The 23,245-nt window shown below is 36.8% G+C and overlaps 1 long non-coding RNA gene across 3 annotated transcripts in view; it reads left to right on the plus strand.

Annotated features, from left to right (window-relative positions):
* LOC138848530 (uncharacterized) overlaps positions 1-22,921 on the plus strand; it is a 135,852-nt gene extending 112,931 nt beyond the window's left edge. For 2 of the 3 annotated variants that reach the window (XR_011386395.1, XR_011386397.1), the window contains exon 5: positions 1,539-4,987. This is a non-coding gene — a long non-coding RNA (uncharacterized lncRNA). Of the gene's footprint in view, positions 1-1,538; positions 4,988-22,630 lie in introns of those variants that run through there. The other variant, XR_011386396.1, reaches the window with a different exon arrangement.
* The last annotated feature ends 324 nt before the right edge of the window (positions 22,922-23,245 follow it).

Consider the following 23,245-nt stretch of genomic DNA (forward strand, 5'->3'; position numbering starts at 1 on the left):
GAGGCCATTAACATTCAATGTGACTTGATAAGTAGTAACTTTGCCCTGCCATTTTCCCAAAGATATCTTCTAATATATGCTTTGAACTTCCTGTGATCTTTTGCTGTGAGCTTTTCTTTCTTTACTTTCTTTCATATTGATGACCGTGTTTCTGTGTTTCTGTATGTAACCCATCTTTGAGCATCTTTCACAGGGCTGGATGAGTGGTGACAAATTCTTTCAATTTCTGTTTGCTCTGAAAGGTCTTTATTTCACCTTCATTCACAAATGAGAGATTTGCAGGATATAATCTGGGCTGGCAGTTTTTCTCTCTCAGTACTTGGGCTATGTCTCGCCATTCCCTCCTAGCCTGTAGGGCTTCTGATGAGAAGTCTGCTGTGAGTCTAATTGGAGTTCCTCTGAGACTAATCTGATGTTTCTCTCTTGCACATTTTAGAATCTTTTCTTTATGTTTCACTGTGGTGAGTTTGATTACAACATGTTGTGGTGAGGATCTCTTTTGGTCATGTTTACTAGGGGTTCTATGTGCTTCCTGTATTAGGATGTCTCTGTCCTTTTGAAAACCCAGGAAGTTTTCTGCTAGTATCTCACTAAAAGGCCTTCTAATCCTTTCTCTCTCTCCATGCATCCAGGAACTCCTAGAACTCGAATGTGTGGTTTTTAATAGAATCCTCTAGATTCCCAACAATATTTTTAAATTTCTAATTTCCTCTTCTTTTCTTTGGTTTCACTGTATACTTTCCTGTGCTCTGTCTTCTAAGTCTGATATTCTCTCTTCTGCTTCACTGACACTGTTTTTTAGGCTCTCTAATGTGTTTGTCATTTGATCTATTGAATTCATTTCATTTTGATTCCTTTACACTATCACAATTTCATGTTCTGCTAGTTTCTGCATTTCATTTTGATTCCTCCTAAAGATTTCAATTTCACGAGAGAGATTATCTTTTTTCCTTTTTTATAAAATTTTATTTTGCAAATATAAATTTGCAAAGTACAGTTTATGGATTACAATAGTTTCCCCCCCCCATAACTTCCCTCCCTCCTGCAACCCTCCCGACACCCATTTCCTTTCCCATTCCATTCACATCAAGATTCATTTTCAATTCTCTTTATATACAGGAGGTGAATTTAGTGTATATTAAGTAAAGATTTCATCAGTTTGCACACACACAGAACATAAAGTTAAAATACTGTTTGAGTACTAGTTATAGCATTAATTCACATTGAACAACACATTAAGGTCAGAGATCCTACATGAGGAGTAAGTACACAGTGACTCCTCTTATTGACTCAACAAATTGACACTGAGCATGTCCCAAAATTGTACATGTCCTTCCATGAAAGAGATTTTCTATCCTGTCCAGTAAGGATTTCTGTAGTTCAAGAATTTGTTTTTGAAAACTTTTAAATGTTCTTATCATAATTTTTTCAAGTCTGTATCTTGCATTTCTTCTATGTCATCATCTTCATAATCTGGGATTGTTTTGTCTTATTAATTTCAAGGCATCATAATGTCTTTTTTGTTCTTGTTTCCACAGTTTCTCCATTTGTTGCTTGGCATTGAAGTGAAATGGACACTATGAGAAACAGTGACTTGATCAGCCCTTGTCCTGTTGATGTACAACTAATACTGTATCCCTTTTAGTATTTTTTGTTCTACTTAATACTATTGGTTGGACTCTAATTAACACAAAATTATTCTTAGGTGTTTAAATTTAACTGAAAAGTGATCTCTGTTAAATATAAGAGTGGGAATAAGAGAGAGAGGAGATGTACAATTTGGAACATGCTCAATCAGACTTGCACCAAATGCTGGAGTTAGAACTGTGCTAGGGGATTCCAATACAATCACATCAAGGTGGCATGTGCCAATGGCATCTCACTAGTCCAAGTCATCAATTTCAGTTCACAATTGATCATACTGGTAGGTCTAAGAGTCAAAGGGATCACATAAACAAGACTAGTGTCTGCTAATACTAACTGATAGAATAAAAAAGGGAGAGAACGATCCAACATGGGAAGCGGGATACACAGCAGACTCATAGAATGGCAGATGTCCTAAAAAGCACTCTGGCCCCAGAATCAGCCCTAAAAGCATTTGGATCTGGCTGAAGAGCCATGAGAGTATTTTAGGCATGGAAAGCCAAGACACTCTGGCAAAAAAGAAAAAAGAAAAACCTAAATGAAAGATCTCTGCATGTGAGATCCCAGTAGAGAGAACGGGCCATCAAAGAAGGAGGTAGCTTTCTCTGAAGGGAGGTGAGAACTTCCACTTTGACTATGACCTTGTCAAAACAAGATCGAAGTTGGCAAACTCAAAAGGTTTCCATAGTCTTGACAACTCATGACAAGAGCCTAGGGAGATTACTGATGCCATAAACAAGAATGTCAATTTGTTAACTCAAAGAGGAGTCACTGTGCATTTACTCCTCATGTCCTCATGTAGGATCTCTGACCTTAATGTGTTGTTCAATGTGAATTAATGCTATAACTCGTATTGAAATAGTATTTCACATAAAAATAAAAAACTTAAAAGAGACAAGAAGGGCACTATATAATGATAAAGGGATAAATTCAACAGGAAGATGTAACTATTATAAATGTATATGCACCTAATTACAGGGCACCATGCTATTTCAAAGGTATGTTAGGGACTTAAAGGAGATGTATACTCCAATACAATAGTATTGGAGGACTTCAAAGTCTACTTTCGGATTGGTCAGATAAACCTGACAGAGAATCAACAAAGAAACAAAAGATTTAATCAACATTATAGACTAAATGGATCTAACAGATATCTACTGAACTTTTCATCCTACACTTAAAGAATGCACATTCTTCTCAGAAGTGCATGTGACTTATTCTAGAATTAGCCACACACTAGGCCATAAAGCAAGCCTCAGTAAATTCAAAAGAATCAAATTCATGCCATGCATCTTCTCAGACAACAATGGAATGAAGCCAGAAATTAGCAACTCAGGAATCCCTAGAGCAAATGCAAGAACATGGAGACTAAACAACATGCTCCTGAATGAACATTGGGTCATAGAAGAAAACAAAAATAAATCAAAAACTTTCTGTAAGCAAATGTAGATAACAACACAACATATCAAAACTTATGGGATACAGCAAACGCAGTGTTAAGAGGAAAGTTTATAACAATAGTTGCCTATATCAAGAAATTGAAAAGGCACCAAATAAATGAGCTATCAATGCATTTCAAGGATCTAGAAATGCTACAGCAAACCAAACCCAAAATTAGGAGAAGAGAAATAATCAAAATTAGAGAGGAAATCAATGGAATTGAATCCAAGAAACATTACAAAAGATCAGCAAAATAAAGAGGTGGTTTTTTGAAAAAATTAACAAAATTGACACACCATTGGTCTAACTAACCAATACAAGGAAGTAGAAGAATCAAATCAACAAAATCAAAAATGAAAATGGGAATTATTGCAGCTCAATTCACAATAGCTAAGACATGCAATCAACCTAAATGACCATCAGATGAAGACTGGATAAAGAAATTATGGGACATGTACACTGTACAATACTATACAGTGGTAAAAAAAATGAAATCCAGTCATTTGTAACAAAATGGAGGAATCTGGAAAACATCATGCTGGGTGAAATAAGCCAGTCCCAAAGGGAAAATATCATATGTTCTCCCTGATATGTGACAGCAGAGTACCTTAAAGGAAATCTGTAGAAGTGAAACTGAGACTGTGGGAAGCAATGTCTGATCAGCCCTTTCCTGACTGTTGAGGAATGACCTACTATTTTATTCTCTTCAGTATTTCCTTTTTCTACTTAATACCAGTGGTTGAACTCTTTAATTAGCACACAATTATTCTTGTGTGTTTAAAGTTAACTGAGGGGCCGGTGCCATGGCTCACTTGGTTAATCTTCCACCTGCAGTGCTGGCATCCCATATGGGTGCCGGGTTCTAGTCCCAGCTGCTATTCTTCCAGTCCAGCTCTCTGCTGTGGCCTGGGAGGGCAGTGAAGGATGACCCAAGTACATGGGCCCCTGCACCTGCATAGGAGACCAGGAAGAAGCACCTGAATCCTGCCTTCGAATCAGTACAGCGCCGGCCATAACAGCCATTTTGGGGAGTGAACCAATGGAAGGAAGACGTTTCTCTCTGTCTCTCTCACTGTCTGTAAATCTACCTGTCAAATAAAATAAGATAAAGTTAACTGAAAATTGATCCCTGTTAAAAATAAGAGTGGGAATAAGAGAAGGAGCTGTACAGTTCCCAGATGCACAATCATACTTACCCCTAATGGTAGAGTTAGAAATGTGCCATGGGACTGAAAATCCCATTAAGTGTCTGCCAATAACACTTGATAGAACTAAAAAGGAGAGAATGAACCAACATGGGAAGCAGTATACACAGCAGACTCATAGAATGGCAAATGCCCTAAACAGGAATCTGGCCTCAGAATCAGACCTTAACATTTGGATCTGTCTAAAAAGCCCATGAGAGTTTCTCAGCATGGAAAGCCAAGACACTGTGGCAAAAAAATGACCTAAATGAAAGATCTCTGTGAGTGAGATCACAGTGGAAAGAGTAGACCATCAAACAAGGAGGTACCTTTCTCTGAAGGGAGGATAGAACTTCCACTTTAACTATGACCTTGTCTAAATACGATGGGAGTTGTTGAACTCAAAAGGTTTCCATAGCCTTGGCAGCTCATGACAAGAGCCTCAGGTGATTACTGACATCATAAATAAGAGTGTCAATTGTTAAATCAACAACAGGAGTCATTGTACACTTACTCCTCATCTAGGATCTCTGTCTTTAATGTGTTGTACTATGCAAATTAATGGTAAAACTAGTATCTAAACAGTGCTTTATACTTTGTGTCTCTGTGTGTGCAATCTGTTGAAATCTTTACTTAGCATATACTAAGTTGATTTTCCATATAAAAAGATAATTAAAAATGAATCTTAATGAAGAATGGGATTGGAGAGGGAGTTAGAGATGGGATGGTTTGTGGGTGGGAGGGAGGTTATGGGGGGAACCACTATAATCAAAAAGTTGTATTTTGAAATTTATATTTATTAAATAAAAGTTTTAAAAAAGAATCTCTAGATCATATGAAAACACATGGAGAGAGATCAGCATGTTTCTAAATAAAAAGTTTTTCATACATGAAATAAAAAAAGAAATAAAAAATTAAAAAAGAATGAAGATGATAATCCATCATATGAAAACTTATAGATATAGGAAAAGCAGTGTTAATAGAGAAGTTTGTAGCAATTGTTGCCATCAAGAAATTGGGAAATAAATCAACTATCTAATTCTTGGAGCTAGGAAAACAGCAGCCAAATCACAGATTAATAAGAGGAAAGAAATAATAAAATTTAGAGAAGAAATAAAACTGAGCAAAAAATTTACAGAAGATCAGTAAAATGAATAGATGGTATTCTGAAAACAAACAAAACTGGAACACATCATTGGACCAGGAAACAACAAAAAAATAGAGAAGACCAAAATCAATATAATCAGAGGTGATAAAGGAAATGTAAAAAAAGGTGTAAAATCAACACAAATAAACAGCCAGGGCCAGCACTGCGATGTAGTGGGTACATATGGGTGCCAGTTCAAGTCCTAGCTGCTTCACTTCCAATCCATCTCTCTGCTATGGCCTGGGAAAGCACTAGTAGATGGCACAAATTTTTGGGACCATACACCCAAGTGGAAAGACCCAGGGAAAGCTCCTGGCTCCTGGCTTCAGATTAGCATAGCTCAGGCTGTTGCAGCCAACTGGGGAGTGAACCAACAGATGGAAGACCTCACTCTGTCTCTCTTCCTCTCCTTCTCTCTCTGTGTAATGCTTTCAAATAAGTAAATCTTTTAAAAAATCAATAGCCTTTGTATACACAGACAGTACTATGATGAGAAAATACTTTAAGATCAATCCTATTTACAATAGCTACAAAATATAAATATTTTGTTGCAAATTTAACAAAGGATGTCAAAGATATCTATTTTAAAAATTATAAGACATTAACAAAATAGAAAAAGACATTAAAATGACACATCTTCCATGTTCATGGATTGGAAGAATATATATCTTTAAAATTTACATAGTGCCAAAAGCAATTTACAGATTCAATGCAATCTCAGTCAAAATACCAAAGATATTCTCAGTTCTAGTAAAAATGATGCTAACATTCTTCTGGAAATATGAGACTCCAAATAGCTAAATCAATCTCATAAAACAAAAATAAAGTTATAGACATCACAATACTAGATTTCAGGACATACCTCAGGGCAGTTATAACCAGAACAACTTTGTACTGGTACAAAACAAAAATAGGCACATAGAGACCAATGTAATAGAATGGAAACTCGAGAAATCAATGCAAACAAAGGAGATAAATTCAATCTCTTGAGCAGGGACTGTCTCTTCAACAAATGGCGCTGGAAAAATTGGAACTCCATGTGCGGAAGTATTTTACAAGTCCACACTTAAACTTTGTATAGAAATCTACTCAAAATGGATCAAAGATCTAAATCTACAACATGATAATATCAGATTACTGGAAAACACTGTGGAAATTCTTCTAAACATTGGCATGTGCAAAGACTTACTGGGAAAGACTCCAAAACACAGGCAATCAAATCAAAATTGAGAAATGGGATTACTTCAAGCTGAGAAGCTTCTGCAGTGCAAAAGAAACATTCAGCAAAGTGAAGAAGCAATTGACTAAATGGGAGAGAATATCTGGAAACTGCAACTGATAAAGGGTTATTATCGAGAATCCATAAAGAGTTTAAGAAACCCAACAATGACAAAACAACAATACAGTTAAGAAATGGGCAAAGGCATTGAACAGCCATTTTTCAAGAGTGGAAATTCAAATGGCCAAAAGGCACTTGAGAATATGCTCAGAATCACTAGCCATCACAGAAATGCAAGTCAAAACCACAATGTATTTCACCTCACTCCTGTTAGAATGGTTGTCATACAGAAATCAACAAAAAACAAATGCTGGAAAGGATGTGATGAAAAAGGTACACTAATTCACTCTTGTTGGTAATGTAAACTGGTCCAGCCACTGTATAAGACAGTATGGAGATATCTCTGAAATATTTATATAGAGCTACCATATGACCCAGTCATCTCTTATTGGGAATTTATCCAAACAAAACAAAACAAAAAGCCTATGAATGAGTTATCTGTAATCCTAGTCCATTGCAGCTCAATTCACAATAGCTAAGATATGGAATCAACTGAGATGGTCATTAATTATTGACTGGATAAAGAAATAATTTTAGATATTTGTGTATATATACACAAATGTAGCATGATCTGCCTCAAGTGATAAACGCACCTGCACCTCTGTGCTGACAACTGTCATAAGAAAAATTCAGCCACATCAACAATGTTAACTCTAGGAACCATCGCCTTGGTGTAGTGAGTTAAACTGCCTTCTGTGATGCCAATATCCCACATGGGATATAATTTTGAGATTCAGTAGTCCATTTCAGATTCACATTTCTACTAATGTGCCTAGGAAAGCAGTGGATGATGTCCCAAGTTTTTGAGATATTGCATTTATCTGGAAGACCCAGAGGAAACTCCTGGCTCCTGACTTCAGGCTGACCCAGCTCCAGTCACTGTGGCCATTTGGATAGTGAATCAGTGGATGGACAATCTCTTTCTGCCTCTATATCTCCCTCTCTCTATCTGTGACTCTGGATTTCAAATTAAAAATTAAATAACTAGCTAACTAAATAAATAAATCTTCAAAGACACACAAGAAAAATTTCTAACCCAAGAAGGTCAGATAAGTCTCTGCCCATAGAGGGATGTCCCCTGCCACATCCCTTGGCCCTGTGGCCTCAATACATTTCTCATTTGTTGAAAAAAAAGTATTGCATGAATACTATGTATATGTAACCTTTATCAATGTGAACAAAAATAGATTTCAAAACCAAACAAAGTGGGCGCTCATGCTATAAAATAAATTTTAAGCTAATGTATAGAAAATAGATTTTGTGAGCAAAATTTAATAATGCAATATGAGAATAGAGTGACAAGTCAAAATAACAGTATTTTCTGTAAAAAGATATTCCACTACACTGAAAAAATAGAAAGAAAATTCTCCAATACATTTAATCAAGGAATGATCAAACCAATTTAGAAAATGAACTTAAAGGAATCACTCTATTATCTGGAACTATGATTTAGATAATTTCTAAAACCACAGAATTCCATGAATTCTATAAAAAGTAGTTATGAGGGAATTTGGTGAAAATAATTCATTTCAATTATATTTGATTTGAAATCAAAAGTAAAAATCAATGAATGAGAAACTACCAGAGATCATTCCACCTACTGCCATAATTTTAAGAGAAAGGGTATCTATGGCTACATTTAGAAAAATTTCTGTGAATGATAACTTTGCAATCATGAAAGTCTACTAAGGTCAAAATACATGACTTTGAATGTGTGCAAGATTAATGCTATCCTAGATAGATCAGAGATCTGGGAACATGAATGTTGCCAGGAAAACTTTGAGAATTTTGAGTAACCTGATCACATCACAATGAAAAAATCAAGCAAGATGGCCACAGATTCATAGTATTAGGACTCATTTAAAAGAGGATATTAGATAGATAGGTGTCAGACAGAGAGAGAGAGAGACACAGAGAGAGACAGAGAGACACAGAAAGAGACACAGAGAGAGAGAAATAGAAGTAAATCCAAACACAATACCAAAAAACAGAAAGACATGTTCATTATAAAAATATTGTCCTAAAATTCTAAGTAAAACTGAATAACTTGGTTGGAGTAATAATGGAGTAATTAGGAGACATAAAGGTATTTGGTAAAAAACTATTCATTACAATAAAGTTAGGCATATTTTTTAAGGCCAGCTGTGTGGTGTAGTAGGCCAAGACTCTGCCTCTTGTACCAGCATCCCAGAATTGTGATGGTTGATGTCCTGGCTGCTGCTCTTCTAATCCAGCCTTCTGATATGGCCTTGGAAGGTAGTAGAGAGAATGGAGTAAGTACTTGGCCCCCCAACCCACTTGGGAGACCCAGAAGAGTATCATTGCCCTTTTATTTGGATTGACCCTGCTCCATCCATTGTGGTCATTTGGGGAGGGAACCAGCAGATCAAAAACCATTCTCTTCCTTTCCCTCTCTCTGTATGTAACTAAGTCTACCACTCAAATAAATTAACATATTTAAAAATTATGCTATAAATGGAGTGTCTTAAATTATGAAGATTTTTTTTCCATTTTTCATGGTATAGTACCAGAAATATACAAGTGTCTAGAATGCATGATGGAAAATTTCATACACCAATGGTAAAAATCTGGAAAAGGTAAAAATAAGTTACTTTGAAAGGAAGAATGCATAAATCTGGCCTAAGACTCAGAATTATACATGAAATTTTTTATTGGAAAATATGAGGAAATATTTATTGTTGCTTTTTGTTCCCCACTTTCTTATGCCTAAATTGTGTAAGCTGATGAACTCACAATGAAAATGCAAACCAAGATTGGCACAGGTTCATAGTATCACCACTGGCTTACTAGGATTTCAGTTATACACAGATTATAGCAATAGATTAAAAAATAAAATAAAATTTAAAATGATGTATGTGTTATATAAACATGTGTTGTCTGGCTGGCACCATGGCACAGTAGGTTAACCCTCTGCCTGTGGCACTGGCATTCCATATGGCCACTGGTTCTAGTCCCATCTGCTCCTCTTCTAATCCAGCTCTCTACTATGGCCTGGGAAAGCAGTAGAAGATGGCCCAAGTGCTTGGGCCCCTGCACCTGTGCGGGAGACTGTGAAGAAGCTCCTGGCTCCTGGCTTCAGATCTGCACAGCTCCTGCTGTTGTGGCCATTTGGGGTGTCAACCAATGAAAGTAGATCTTTCTCTGTCTTTTCCTCTCACTGTCTATAACTCTACCTCTCAAATAAGTAGATAAAATCTTTAAAAAATGTGTTGTGATTACGGACAAAAATAAAAATGGACACACACATTATGAAATAAGATATGTCATGATTACTCTGAGAAGTAATGAATAATTTGAAAGAGGGAATACTGGTGTGAAAATTAGTGATAGGGAATTTTCTGATAAGTAGTTCATCCCCATTACATCAATATTAGAAAGTTTGAAAAAAATCCCAGAAATTTAAGTAGTACAAAGACCATGTTTTGTTCTATAATATATGAAAGGATAGATTCACATATCTTGAATTACAATGTGGAAGTTAATGTTACCTGCCAAAAGAACTAATGTGCCTATGAGAAATTGCGTACATGACCCTTTTGAGAAAACCTGTAGAATTTGTGTGTATTTATGATTTCACAAAAGGTTAACCAAGCTAAACACATAATGTTGGGCTGGCTCAGACTAATATATTAAAAATATGTACTCAAAATAGATATAATTTAAAAACTAATGCAATTGTGAAAAGCCTATATTATGAATGAATTTTAACATCAAATGATTAATATTATAATATTTTATATAAATATTAAAACCAAATATTAATATTAATCTAACCCAGCACCACAATGTTTGATGAGGCCATGCCAATTTGTGGCTTAATCCACTGCACCAGAACACCTTCCCCCTTACTTGCTTATTTTACTTCTATGATAGATGGCATGAACTTGTTATAACTATGTTGGATTTTTTAACATTCTTTGTAATGCAATTGCAATGCTCTGTGTTTCTGTCACTTGGTCTACATTAGTTTACTTTTATTTCTCCTCCCAAATCAAACATTGTGGTGCTGGGTTAGAATACCATCTATTCTGCACTACTGCTCTTGTTTCCTGATAATGTGCCTTGGAGGCAGAAGATAATTGCCTAAATAATTAGTTTCCTACCATCCACATCAGAGACCCAGATGAAGTTTCTGGCTCCTGGCATAGGCCTGGGTCAGCCCCAGTTGCTGTGGCAATTAGGTGGGTGAACAAATACATGGAACTTCCTCCCCCATCTTCCTTCTCTACTGTTCAGCTAAAATAAATCCTTAAAAATATTAAAAATCTTGACTATGCAGAATTTTACCACTTTCAAAAATAAAAGGTAAATTTAGACTCCCCAAAATATCAATAAAATTTGCAAAATGTTACCTATAAAGGTTTAATATCCAAGTCTTGCCTTAAATTTTCCTGAAAAAGATATGTACACAAAGGTTTGAGGTAAAGTTACAGTTTCTCAGGGTTGATAACATCACAATGAAAAAGATAACATGGAAGGCTCTGGCTTCTAGATACTGATGACACATGAAGGTGGTAGGTAAAATGTCAAAGGCAGAAGCAAAAAATGATAAGGGGATTCAAATGTAATAAAATATATATTGTGATAACTGTGAGAAAAATATGTAATTTGCTAAGCAACAGTGCGGGGAGACTTTCTGGTTTAATGGGTCTAGACACCACCTGTGATGCCAGCATCCTGTATGGGCACCAGATGCTCTACATCTGATTCAACTCTCTGTTAATGACCTGGGAAAAGTGGTGGAAGATGGTCTAAGAGCTTGGACCCTTGCTACCCTTGTGGAAGACCCAGATGAAATTCCTAGACCTCAGCCTGGATCAGACTTGCCTGCTGCAGCCATCTGGGATGTGAGCCAGCAGATGGAAGTGCTCTATCGCTCTCTCTCTCTCTCTCCCTCACTCAGTCCTTGTAGCTTTGATTTTCAATAAATAAAACTTTAAAAAAAGGAATGAGGAGGTGTGAAAAAAACAATGACAAGGTACTAAAAACAGTCCATTATAATTGTACTAAATGGGGAATATTAAATCTTTTCCAGAAAACATAAATTAAGGATTTATAACACCATTTACCTGAATAATAAGAAAGAAAATATGACATACATTCTATTGTAACTCTTAGAAAGCAAAGGTAAATTCTTATAAAAATTAAGAGCAAACAAAATACATTACTGAAAAATGTGAATTATCAGGAAACTTAAGACTTTTCTGAAAATCTGTGTGTGTGATAGCTTAAACATTATTACTGTACAAAGAAATGAGAAATCTGGTAAGGGTAATACTAGAGCAACAACCAATTGTAAAGTCAGTTGCTGAAGAATAAATCATTAAAATTACAATAAAATGGGAAAAATAAAAAGAAGGTAGAAAAATCACATTTCCTTGAAAATAATCATGACAGATGATAATACTTGGAGCTACTCAATTGGGTATTTTAAAAATTCAGAAAAATTCAGGGGCCAATTCTGTGGCACAGCGCCTGCAGTGATGGCATCCCATAGAGGTGACGGTTTGAGTCTCGGCTGCTCCACTTCTGATCCAGCTCTCTACTATGGCCTGGGAAAACAGTAGAAGATGGCCCAAGTCCTTGGGCCCAATGTGAAAGACCTGGAAGAAGCTCCTGGCTCTTGGTTTCGGATCAGCACAGCTCCAGCCATTGCAGCCAAGTGGGGAGTGAACCAACAGATAGAAGACCTCTCTCTCCCAATCTTTCTCTCTCTCTCTCTCTCTCTCTCTTCTCTCTCTGTCTCTCTCCCTCCTTCTTTCTGTGTAACTCTTTCAAATAAATAAAATAAATCTTAAAAAAAAAATTCAAAGTCCCCTAATAATTGAGAAAAGATTTAAAAAAAATTGTCATTAAGAAAAAGTGAATAACTGTTGGGACCTAAGATTACTCTAAGATTGTGTAAATGAAGATTACCAGGACAACTTATAGTTTTGATGTAAATGATGATGTCATGTTGAAAAAGGATACTAATGATACATAAATAAAATATATAAAGAATTGGAATCATTATGAAAGAAAAATATGGCATATATAGATAATGTGATACTACTCAGTCAGAAAAAAGAATGTAATTCCATCTCTTACAACGAAATGGCTGCAAACTGCAAACATGACCATTATACTAAGTGAAATAACACTGTGACAAAAAAGGCAATATATGTTTTCTCTTATGTGTTGTAGTTGATAGAGAATACAAAAAAAAAAAAAACCACAATGAACAAGAATGAAATTGAAATCATGATATAATTATTATTTATAGCCTTTCTCTATGTTCCTATGGAATAATGCTTTTTCTACTTTTTACTTGTTGAACATTATGGTTAGTGGTGCATTAAGCCTGTGATTATAAATTACAATTTAATTATCATTGCAAAAATTAAAGAAAAGGGAAACAAATGATGGGCAATTGAGGGATGGGGAAATTGTGTTCCTCTTTCTGGAACTGCATCTGTAAACTACATGGAATCTGTTTTCTTACTAGTAATAAAAGTTTAAAAATAAATAAAATTAATTTGTAATTATTCTGAGAAGAAATGAGTAATTTTAGTTGGAACAATAAGTGTGTTAAAAGTAGATACGAGACATTACTCTAAAGCAGATTAATCAAATTCATTGAAAAAAGGAAACAAAAGATATATTTTAGGAAAGAGAAATCAAAGACCAAATAATTTGCCACAATAATCTTACTTTTTTCTTTCTTAACCACACTTAACTTAAAGGAAATATGTATGTAGAACTATGCTATCGAAATTTTCAAAAAAATTGAAGTCTCAAATAATCATTTGCAAAAGCAAATAAAAATGTTATGCAATAAAATATATTATGATTACTATGAGAAAAATGAATATTTTTCAGTAGCAATGATAGAATGGCAAGAATATTGAGGAATTATTGAAAACTAGACTATTGTGGCTGGCATTGTGACATAGTGGGTAAAGTCACTGCAGTGCTGGCATCCCATATGGGTACCAGTTCAAGCCCTGGCTCCTGTACTTCTGATCCAACTTTTCCTGGTGGGAAAGCACTAGGTGATGGACAAATTCATTGGTACTTGCACCCATGTAGGAAATGTGGAAAAGTCTCCTGGTCTATGGATTCAATCTGGCTTGGCCCTGGCCATTGCAGATATTTGGGGAGTGAACCGGGATGGAAGATCTCTCTCTCTCTTTCTCACCTTGCTCATTCTCTTACTCTCCCTCTCACTCTTTGTCTCCCTCTTGCCCTGTAACTTGGCTTTTCAAATCAATAATTTTTAAAATTATACTATTATAATTAAGGTAAAAAGAAAAATAGTGAAAATTTTTCATTAAGTGTAAATCAAAGTAAACATCACCAGCAGAATAAAACACAGCTAAGTTATCAGTATTTAGAATTAACCTACTGACATTTTCTTTTTTTAAAATTTGACAGGTAGACTTATAGGCAGTGAGAGAGAGAGACAGAGAGAAAGGTCTTCCTTCCGTTGGTTCACTCCCCAAATGGCCACTACAGCTGAGGCTGTGTGGATCTGAAGCCAGGAGCCAGGTGCTTCTTCCCGGTCTCCCATGCAGGTGCAGGGGCCCAAGCACCCAGGCCATCTTCCACTGCCCTCTGGGCCACAACAGAGAGCTGGACTGGAAGAGGAGCAGGCAGGACTAGAACCTGGCACCCATATGGGATGCCGGCACCACAGGCAGAGGATTAACCAAGTGAGCCATGGTGCTGGCCAACCTACTGACATTTTCAAAAAAATCAAAGATAATGTCACAGTTCCATAAAATTCACAATTACCAGGAATGTGACACCTTGAAGGGAATAGTGACCAGATTCTCCTAAAATGGTTCTGAAAAACTATGTATATGAAAGCTCCCAGAACAACTTACACAATATTGTGGCAGTTGATAACTTCATAATTAAAACATTAGCTAAGATGTTGTGAGACTCACAGTGGTAGGATTTGCAGAGTATAGATTACTAAAGATATACATAGATGATAGTTACAAGAACAAACAGAAAAAATTAAATATGTATGATGATGTTATGAAATCAAATATACTGTAAGAAACAATAATTTCAGAGAAACAAAAGTAGAAAAACTAGTATGTATAAGTATTGGCTGGAAACTATTTGACTACAATTACTCTGAAAAGAAAAGAAAATGAAAAAATACAGCATGGAAATCAAAGATCAAACAAGTTAGCCCCAAAAATTCAAAGGAGGCAGTGTCTGTACCTTTTCTAATGCAACTCCCATACACTGAGTAAATATAGAGTCCTATAAAATTCAGATGACTTAAAAATACATTGCATGGGAGCCAGTATTATGATACAGGAGGTAAAGCTGCCATCAGTGAAATCAGCATCCCATGTTGGTGCTGGTTCCTGTCCTTTGTCCTTCACTTCTGATCCAGCTCCCTGTTAATGGCTTAAGAAAAACAGTGAATGATACACCTAGTGATTGGGCCTCTGCTACTCATGTGGGAGATGGGAAGAAACTCCTGGCTCTTGGCTGCAGCCTGGCCCACCCAACCATTGCAGCAATCTGTAGAGCAAACCAGCAGATAGCAGATCTCTGTCTCTCCTCTCTCTGCAGATCTTTCAAATAAGTGAACAATCTTTAAAAAAGAAAATTAAAAAATGTGGCTTTAAAAATGTGTTACCAGGATAATGTGAATTATTAAGGATGCCAAGAATCTCAAAATATATGTATATAATTGTAGGTTTATTAACTTTTATTTAATGAATATAAATTTCCAAAGTACAGCTTATGGATTACAATGGCTTCCCCCCCATAATGTCCCTCCCACCCGCAACCCTCCCCTTTCCCACTCCCTCTCCCCTTCCATTCACATCAAGATTCATTTTCGATTCTCTTTATATACAGAAGATCAGTTTAGCATACATTAAGTAAAGATTTCAACAGTTTGCTCCCACACAGAAACATAAAGTGAAAAATACTGTTTGAGTACTAGTTATAGCATTAAATCACAATGTACAGCACACGAAGAACAGAGATCCTACATGAGGAGTAAGTGCACAGTGACTCCTGTTGTTGACTTAACAAATTGACACTCTTGTTTATGGCCTCAGTAATCACCCTAGGCTCTTGTCATGAGCTGCCAAGGCTATGGAAGCCTCTTGAGATCACCAACTCTGATCATATTTAGACAAGGCCATGGTCAAAGTGGAAGTTCTCTACTCCTTTCAGAGAAAGGTACCTCCTTCTTTGATGACCCATTCTTTCCACTGGGATCTCTTTTTTTTTTTTTTTTTTTTTTTTTTTTTGACAGGCAGAGTGGACAGTGAGAGAGAGAGACAGAGAGAGAAAGGTCTTCCTTTTGCCGTTGGTTCACCCTCCAATGGCCGCCGCTGCAGCCGGCGCACCACGCTGATCCTGGCAGGAGCCAGGAGCCAGGTGCTTTTCCTGGTCTCCCATGGGGTGCAGGGCCCAAGCACCTGGGCCATCCTCCACTGCACTCCCTGGCCATAGCAGAGAGCTGGCCTGGAAGAGGGGCAACCGGGACAGAATCCGGCGCCCCAACCGGGACTACAACCCGGTGTGCCGGCGCCGCAAGGTGGAGGATTAGCCTATTGAGCCACGGCGCCGGCTTCCACTGGGATCTCACTCGCGGAGATCTTTCATTTAGGTTTTTTTTTTTTTTTTTTTTTTTTTTTTTTTTTTTTTTTTTGACAGGCAGAGTGGACAGTGAGAGAGAGAGACAGAGAGAGAAAGGTCTTCCTTTTGCCGTTGGTTCACCCTCCAATGGCCGCCGCTGCAGCCGGCGCACCGCGCTGATCCTGGCAGGAGCCAGGAGCCAGGTGCTTTTCCTGGTCTCCCATGGGGTGCAGGGCCCAAGCACCTGGGCCATCCTCCACTGCACTCCCTGGCCATAGCAGAGAGCTGGCCTGGAAGAGGGGCAACCGGGACAGAATCCGGCGCCCCAACCGGGACTACAACCCGGTGTGCCGGCGCCGCAAGGTGGAGGATTAGCCTATTGAGCCACGGCGCCGGCTTCCACTGGGATCTCACTCGCGGAGATCTTTCATTTAGGTTTTTTTTTTTTTTTTTTTTTTTTTTTTTTTTTTTTTTGCCAGAGTGTCTTGGCTTTCCATGCCTGAAATACTCTCATGGGCTTTTTAGCCGGATCCGCATGCCTTAATGGCTGATTCTGAGGCCAGAGTGTTGTTTAGGACGTCTGCCATTCTATGGGTCTGCTGTGTATCTCACTTCCCATGTTGGATCATTCTCTCCCTTTTTTATTCTATCAGCTAGTATTTGCAGACACTATTCTTGTTTATGTGATCCCTTTGGTTCTTAGTCCTATCATTTTGATCAATTGTGAACAGAAATTGATCACTGGGACTAGGAATTTGCATTAAGAAGTATTCTCTCCCTTAGTTAGTTGATGGTAGATGTTAATCACATCTATAAAATATCTACATAGCAACATCAATAATAACCTTTTGCCAAGCTCAGCACAACATCACAACTAAGTTGACTAAGTTGCATTGTTGATTATAATAGTCTTCTTATCAATACTGAATCCATAACATATCCTTAAACCAAATGTAAATTTCAAATAAATTACCGGCCCTCTTACATGTTAAATAATACAACTCTACTTAGAACCAAAAATGCTGATCATTCTTCTTTATCTCATGGCAAGAAACATCATCTCTAGTTAGTGTAAAAACCACAGCATTCTACTCAATTACTGTCACCAAGTGAGTTACCCCAAATTGGGAATATCTAAACAATACATTGCAAACCTCATTAAAGCTTATCTATGAATGTGAGAGGTAAACTGTACCAAAATCCAAGGCTTTCATATGAATACTTATGCTGGGATCCAGTGAACTGGGGTAGGCTAGGAAGCATTCTTATAAAAAAGACTATACTCTGTTGGGGGGGTTTGCAAACTGTAAAAATCTTCATTTAGTATAGAGTTTATCTTCTATATATAAATATAATAAAAAATGAATCTTAATGAAGAATGGAATGGAAGTGGGGGTAGGAGGTGGGGTGGTTTGGGGGTGGGAGGGTGGGTATGGGGGAAGAACCATTATAATCCAAAAGTTGTACTTATGAAAGTTTTATTTATTAAATAAAAGCTTTCTATAAAAATAAAAATAAAATAAATAATAATGATAAAAAGATTTCTTTTTGGGCTGTACCTAAGTTGCTACCAAGAAAGGAGGCTGACAGTTGATAGGCATTCAAGAGGCAGAAAATTTTCCAATTCTCATACTTTTGTACTTGGTAAAATGTAGATCTACTGAGCTTTAAAATGGACTCAAACAGAAATGATTTTGTAGTGGTTCTGAGCTGTGGGTTGTAAAACCACTACTTAAATTATAAATCCATGAAGATACTCTGGTAACAGAGATATTCCTGATGAGAAAATACTCTTTTTGGATTTCATGGCTAGCCTTGAAAGGATCATAACACAGAAGAAATACATATTCTCAAGAAAGAACATATTGGGGTCAGAACTTTGGTGTAGCAGGTAAAGCCACCACTTTCAATGCTGGCATCCCATATGGGTGCCAATTTGATTCCCGGCTGCTCCACTTCTGATCCAGCTTTCTGTTATGACCTGAGAAGGCAGTGGAAGATGACCCAGGTCCTTGGGACTCTGTACTCATGTGGGAGACCCAGAAGAAGCTCCTGGCTCCTGGTTTTGGATTGGCACAATTCCAAACTTTGCAACCATTTGGGGAGTGAACCAGATGGTGGAAGACCTTTCTTCCTCTCTCTCTCTCTCTCTCTCTCTGTGTGTGTGTGTGTGTGTGTGTCTACTTCTCTCTCTGTGTGACTATGATTTTCAAGCAAAATAAATAATCTTTAAAAATAGTGATTATAACAATTGTTTCACATGATAAACAGAACATATGTCAGATAGGATTAGATTTCTGTGTCTGTAGGTATGACAAGTAATGGGAACAATTAAAATAGTCAAGTATTAAGATAGTTAACTCTAAAGGAGAGGGAATAAATAAACCTTTGTGTAAGAATTAGTTAAGCAGAAAATTCCTTTGCTTATTTTATTTTTATATGAATGGTTTTTTAAATGTTTATTTGCTTATTTGAAAGGCAGAGTTACAGAGCGGCAGGGGCAGAGAGAGAGAGAGAGAGAGAGAGAGGTCTTCCAACCACTGATTCACTCTCTAAATGGCTGCAATGGCCTGAGTAGGGCCAATCCATTGCCAGGAGTCAGGAATGTCCTCCAGGTCTACCACATGGGTGCAAGGGCCCACGGAATTTGAAATCTTCTACTGTTTTCCCAGGACATAGCAGGGAGCCAGAGTTAAAATGTAATGAAATTAGAAAAGAATTCCTGAAAACTTGTGAATGAAACAAATGTTTACAATTAAAGAAAGGTTTTTCCATATATATTATGAAAAGTGATAATAGTTAAAGAAAAATAATATTGTGGTGTACATATACAAAATAGTATATCAGAAATATATGAAAAACATTTTTTTCTTGTAACTATTTGTTGACTTAACGTTGGGTTAAGCTTATAATTGTAAAATAAATGGAAAGTATATCATCATAATAATCAAAAGAAAGAATAAGAAATGGAGGGGGAGGGAAAGTGGAAGCATGAGCAGGAGGGAGATTAGAGTATAAAGTAAAACTATGCTCCTAAATCTGTATGTATGAAATACATAAAATTTGTTCAAATATTTAAATATAAAATATACAAAGGAATAATATATTTTAAAATGAGCTCTTTTAAATATAACTTGGTACTGAAAAATGCTTTAAATGTTGCTAGAAGATATATATTTTAGACATTTCAAAATTGTACAGTTCACAACTCTGTGATGCCATGATGTATGAGATGAATCCCTATTTAGTTCCCATTGTGCTCTATTTGAATGACAAGCATTTTCCGAGTTAAGAACAGGGAATGAAACATGGCTTCTCTGAATGAAGTTCACAACACCTGATGGGATTAGGTGAATTCAGTTTTTCCAATTGCCTATTATTAGTTATGTCCTTAGTTACTGAGAGAAGCTGGGAATATGAATGCCAACAAGTGTCCATTCTCTTTATTTTTTTCAGATAAGAGAAGAGACTGAATGTACCCAAAACATACTAGAACTAGATTACATACCTTCAAAATCAAATGGATTATTCTATTTAGTTCTTCATAAATAGTCATTATAAATAATGTCATAATGCAATCACTTGGAAAACAATTCTGACATTTTTGCATGTATAGGACATTCTGCATGTTAATTATTACCAAAAATGCAGGGTATCTGTTATTAGAATGAGATTTTTTTTTTTACTACAACTATCAGATAGTTACTGGATTATTCTTTGGAGATTGCTGACTCACCTCAAATGAGACCTTCTAATACATTTCAAGGATTGATTAGTACGCGGGAAGAGTAGTAAGGAACCAATAGAATTAAATGAGACTCTAAAAGCCAGACCTTGGAAACAGCACATAGTAAAGTGTAAGAAAGGATTTTTACAGTAGGAACTCAGCTTCAAACAATTTCTATTCATGGTAGTCTCATAGATAAAGAAACTGGATCACAGCCCATCTCTACACAGAGATTTCTTGATCAGTCCTGCCACAAGCCCTGAGATAAGGAAGCAGGTAATGATGCAAGGGAAAACAGAGCTCCACATTATTAAAGTAAATGGAAAGTGCAGAAAGAGGAAAAACAAACTCCTCTCTCTTGATTAAAAGTAAAAGATTGGGATGGATATGTAATTCCAAGGTGTTGTTAAGAAGAGGAGTAGGAATAAAACACCAAGTTGCATGATTAATATTGTACCTCCTAAAAATAGATTTAGCTTTTTGATTGGGTTTGTATTTAAATGTTTGATGCTTTTCGGAAATCAATCACAAGCATTGTGAATGTAATCAAAGCCTGAGATCAATTTTTCAGTTGTGATAAATCATTGAAAAATACAATGTGATAGTATTTCTGAGCTTTTATTAGGCTTACACTTCAAAGTTTTTAAAAGGAAAAAAGTATTCTCTATGTGTTTTTCCTAAAAGGTAGGTATATAAGAGAAATACAATATAAATACTAGGTTATTGTCATTATGTAGCATATCATCCCATTAATATCTAAATTAAAATAAACCTTCTAGGCGATCATATCCAAAACTTTAGAAAATTTGGCAATATTAGTGTCCTTCTAACTACTAATTCTCACATTCTGAGTCGTTATGTTCCTATATCTTCTAAAGTGTATATTGCCATAGGGATTGTCTTCATAGCAATTAAAGCAATCAAGCGAAAAAGTTCTATACTTAAGGTGGTTCCTCCCACTCTCCATAGTTTATTTATGTCAATGTCGATCAAATGGTTTTCCTAGTAACCAAACGGAGTTCTTAATTAGTGGTTATTGTTAGTCTTAAAGAGTTAGGCATCTACTTTTGACAAACCAAACACAAATTAAAAAAAAAAAAAAAACTGTTCAATGGGATTTTGAGTAAAAACATGTTTAATAGCAGTTTTCTTACTGAATAAAAGTCTTTCTAGAGTTTTCCCATTTGGAGACTCTAGCATCTTGTTAAACACTAGATTTTCCTATAATTAGTTATAACTAGAAGAAATTACTGTGTATTACAGATGCTACTTTAAAAAGTTATGCTAAGAGCCAGCACTGTGGCATATAAGCCTCCGCTTGTTCCAGAATCCCATATGGGCACTGTTTCAAGTCCTGGCTGCTCCCCTTCCAATCCAGCTCTCTGCTATGGCCTGGGAAAGCACTGGAAGATGGCCCAAGTGCTTGGGCTGCTGCATCCACATGTGAGACCCAGAAGAAGCTCCTGGATCCTGGCTCTGCTCAGCTTCAGCTTTTGCAGCCATATAGGGAATAAGCCATTGGAACGAAGTCCTTTCTCTCTGTCTCTGTCTCTCTCTGTCTGTAACTACCTCTCAAATAAATAAAAATCTTTTTATTTAAAAAAATGACATTATGATAGAAAGGCAGTTACCCTTTCCAAATCCTTTTACCCTCAGTTGTAAATGCTGTAGCTATCATCTTAGTAGCATCTAGTGCTAATATTTAATGATGAAAATCACAGAATTAAAAAAAATTACCTCTTTATGCCACATTGTGATGGGAAAAGGCTAACGTAGATGGTGAAGTTAATCAAAAAATGAATCATTTCAATTGAAACTTATTTGCTGTAAAGTCAACTAATTATTATTGTTCATTTTGAAAGAATAGAATATCTGCATTCTGGTTTCCTGCATAGTTGTTGGATTACTTCACATTTAAATTTTAAACATCTTTGGAATTTATTTCTATTAACAGTTAAAACTCTTTTTTAATGACTTGTTTATTTATTGGAAAGAATTACAATAACAGAGGTAGTGGGGATAGGAGTGGAAGAAGAGAGAAGGAAAGAGAGACTGAGATATTTTTCATCCAATGGCTCACTCATCAGAAGACTGAAATGAGTGGAGCTGGACCAGGCCAAAGCTTGGAGACTGGAGATTTTTCTGGCCCTCTCAGATGGGATCCAGGGGTCCAAACAGTTTGATCATCATCTGCTGATTTTTCCTGGCCATTATCAGGGAGATGGATTAGAAGTGGAGCAGCTGGGACACAAGTTGACACTATAAACAATGCCAACATTGAAGGTGGCACTTTTCCTGCCAAAATGCTGGCCCTTTTCTGTCTTTCACTCAGCTTTTTAAAAAGATGTATTTACGTGTTTGTAGAGGACACTACCTAAATATTCTTAGGGTAGCACACTCCTCTGGAATAAATGGCTGCAGTTCTGTTTCTGCCTATGCAGGCAGGATGAGGGCACACGTTCCCAATGAAATGTGGTGGCAGAAGCAGCAGGTGGGTTATGGGCTTTAATTATACCTATTTTTTTTTTCAGGAATTTGCTATAACATCTGAAAAGACCTGTCTGTGATGATATGTATCGCTATTCTATTCTCTATCATGGATCACCATACCAGATTCCATTCCCACCTTAAAGTTGTGTACAACCTTGATACATGCTTGATAGCTAGTAAAATTGTTTGTACCTTCTAATAAAAAATGTTGTCTGAGAGCCATCTAGCAACATCCTCTTCTGATGGAGGCTCCCGTGTCCTGTCTCTTCTTCATCAGTTCACGATGCTTATTTATTTGAAAGCCAGAATGATAGGATCAACTTGTTTACTCCATAACTTATCACTTTAATAATTAATTCATATCACATTTGACAGATTACAGAAACACAACTGCTACTGGAACTAAGTAAAGAATAAGCAGAGGCCGGCGCTGTGACTCACTAGGCTAATCCTCCGCCTAGTGGCACCAGCACACCAGGTTCTAGTCCCGGTCAGGGCACTGGATTCTGTCCCGGTTGCCCCTCTTCCAGGCCAGCTCTCTGCTGTGGCCAGGGAGTGCAGTGGAGGATGGCACAAGTGCTTGGGCCCTGTACCCCATGGGAGACCAGGAGAAGCACCTGGCTCCTGCCATTGGATCAGCGTGGTGCGCCGGCTGC

This window comes from Oryctolagus cuniculus, chromosome 2 (assembly GCF_964237555.1).
Source record: "Oryctolagus cuniculus chromosome 2, mOryCun1.1, whole genome shotgun sequence".
In the NCBI taxonomy this organism is placed as follows: domain Eukaryota; kingdom Metazoa; phylum Chordata; class Mammalia; order Lagomorpha; family Leporidae; genus Oryctolagus; species Oryctolagus cuniculus.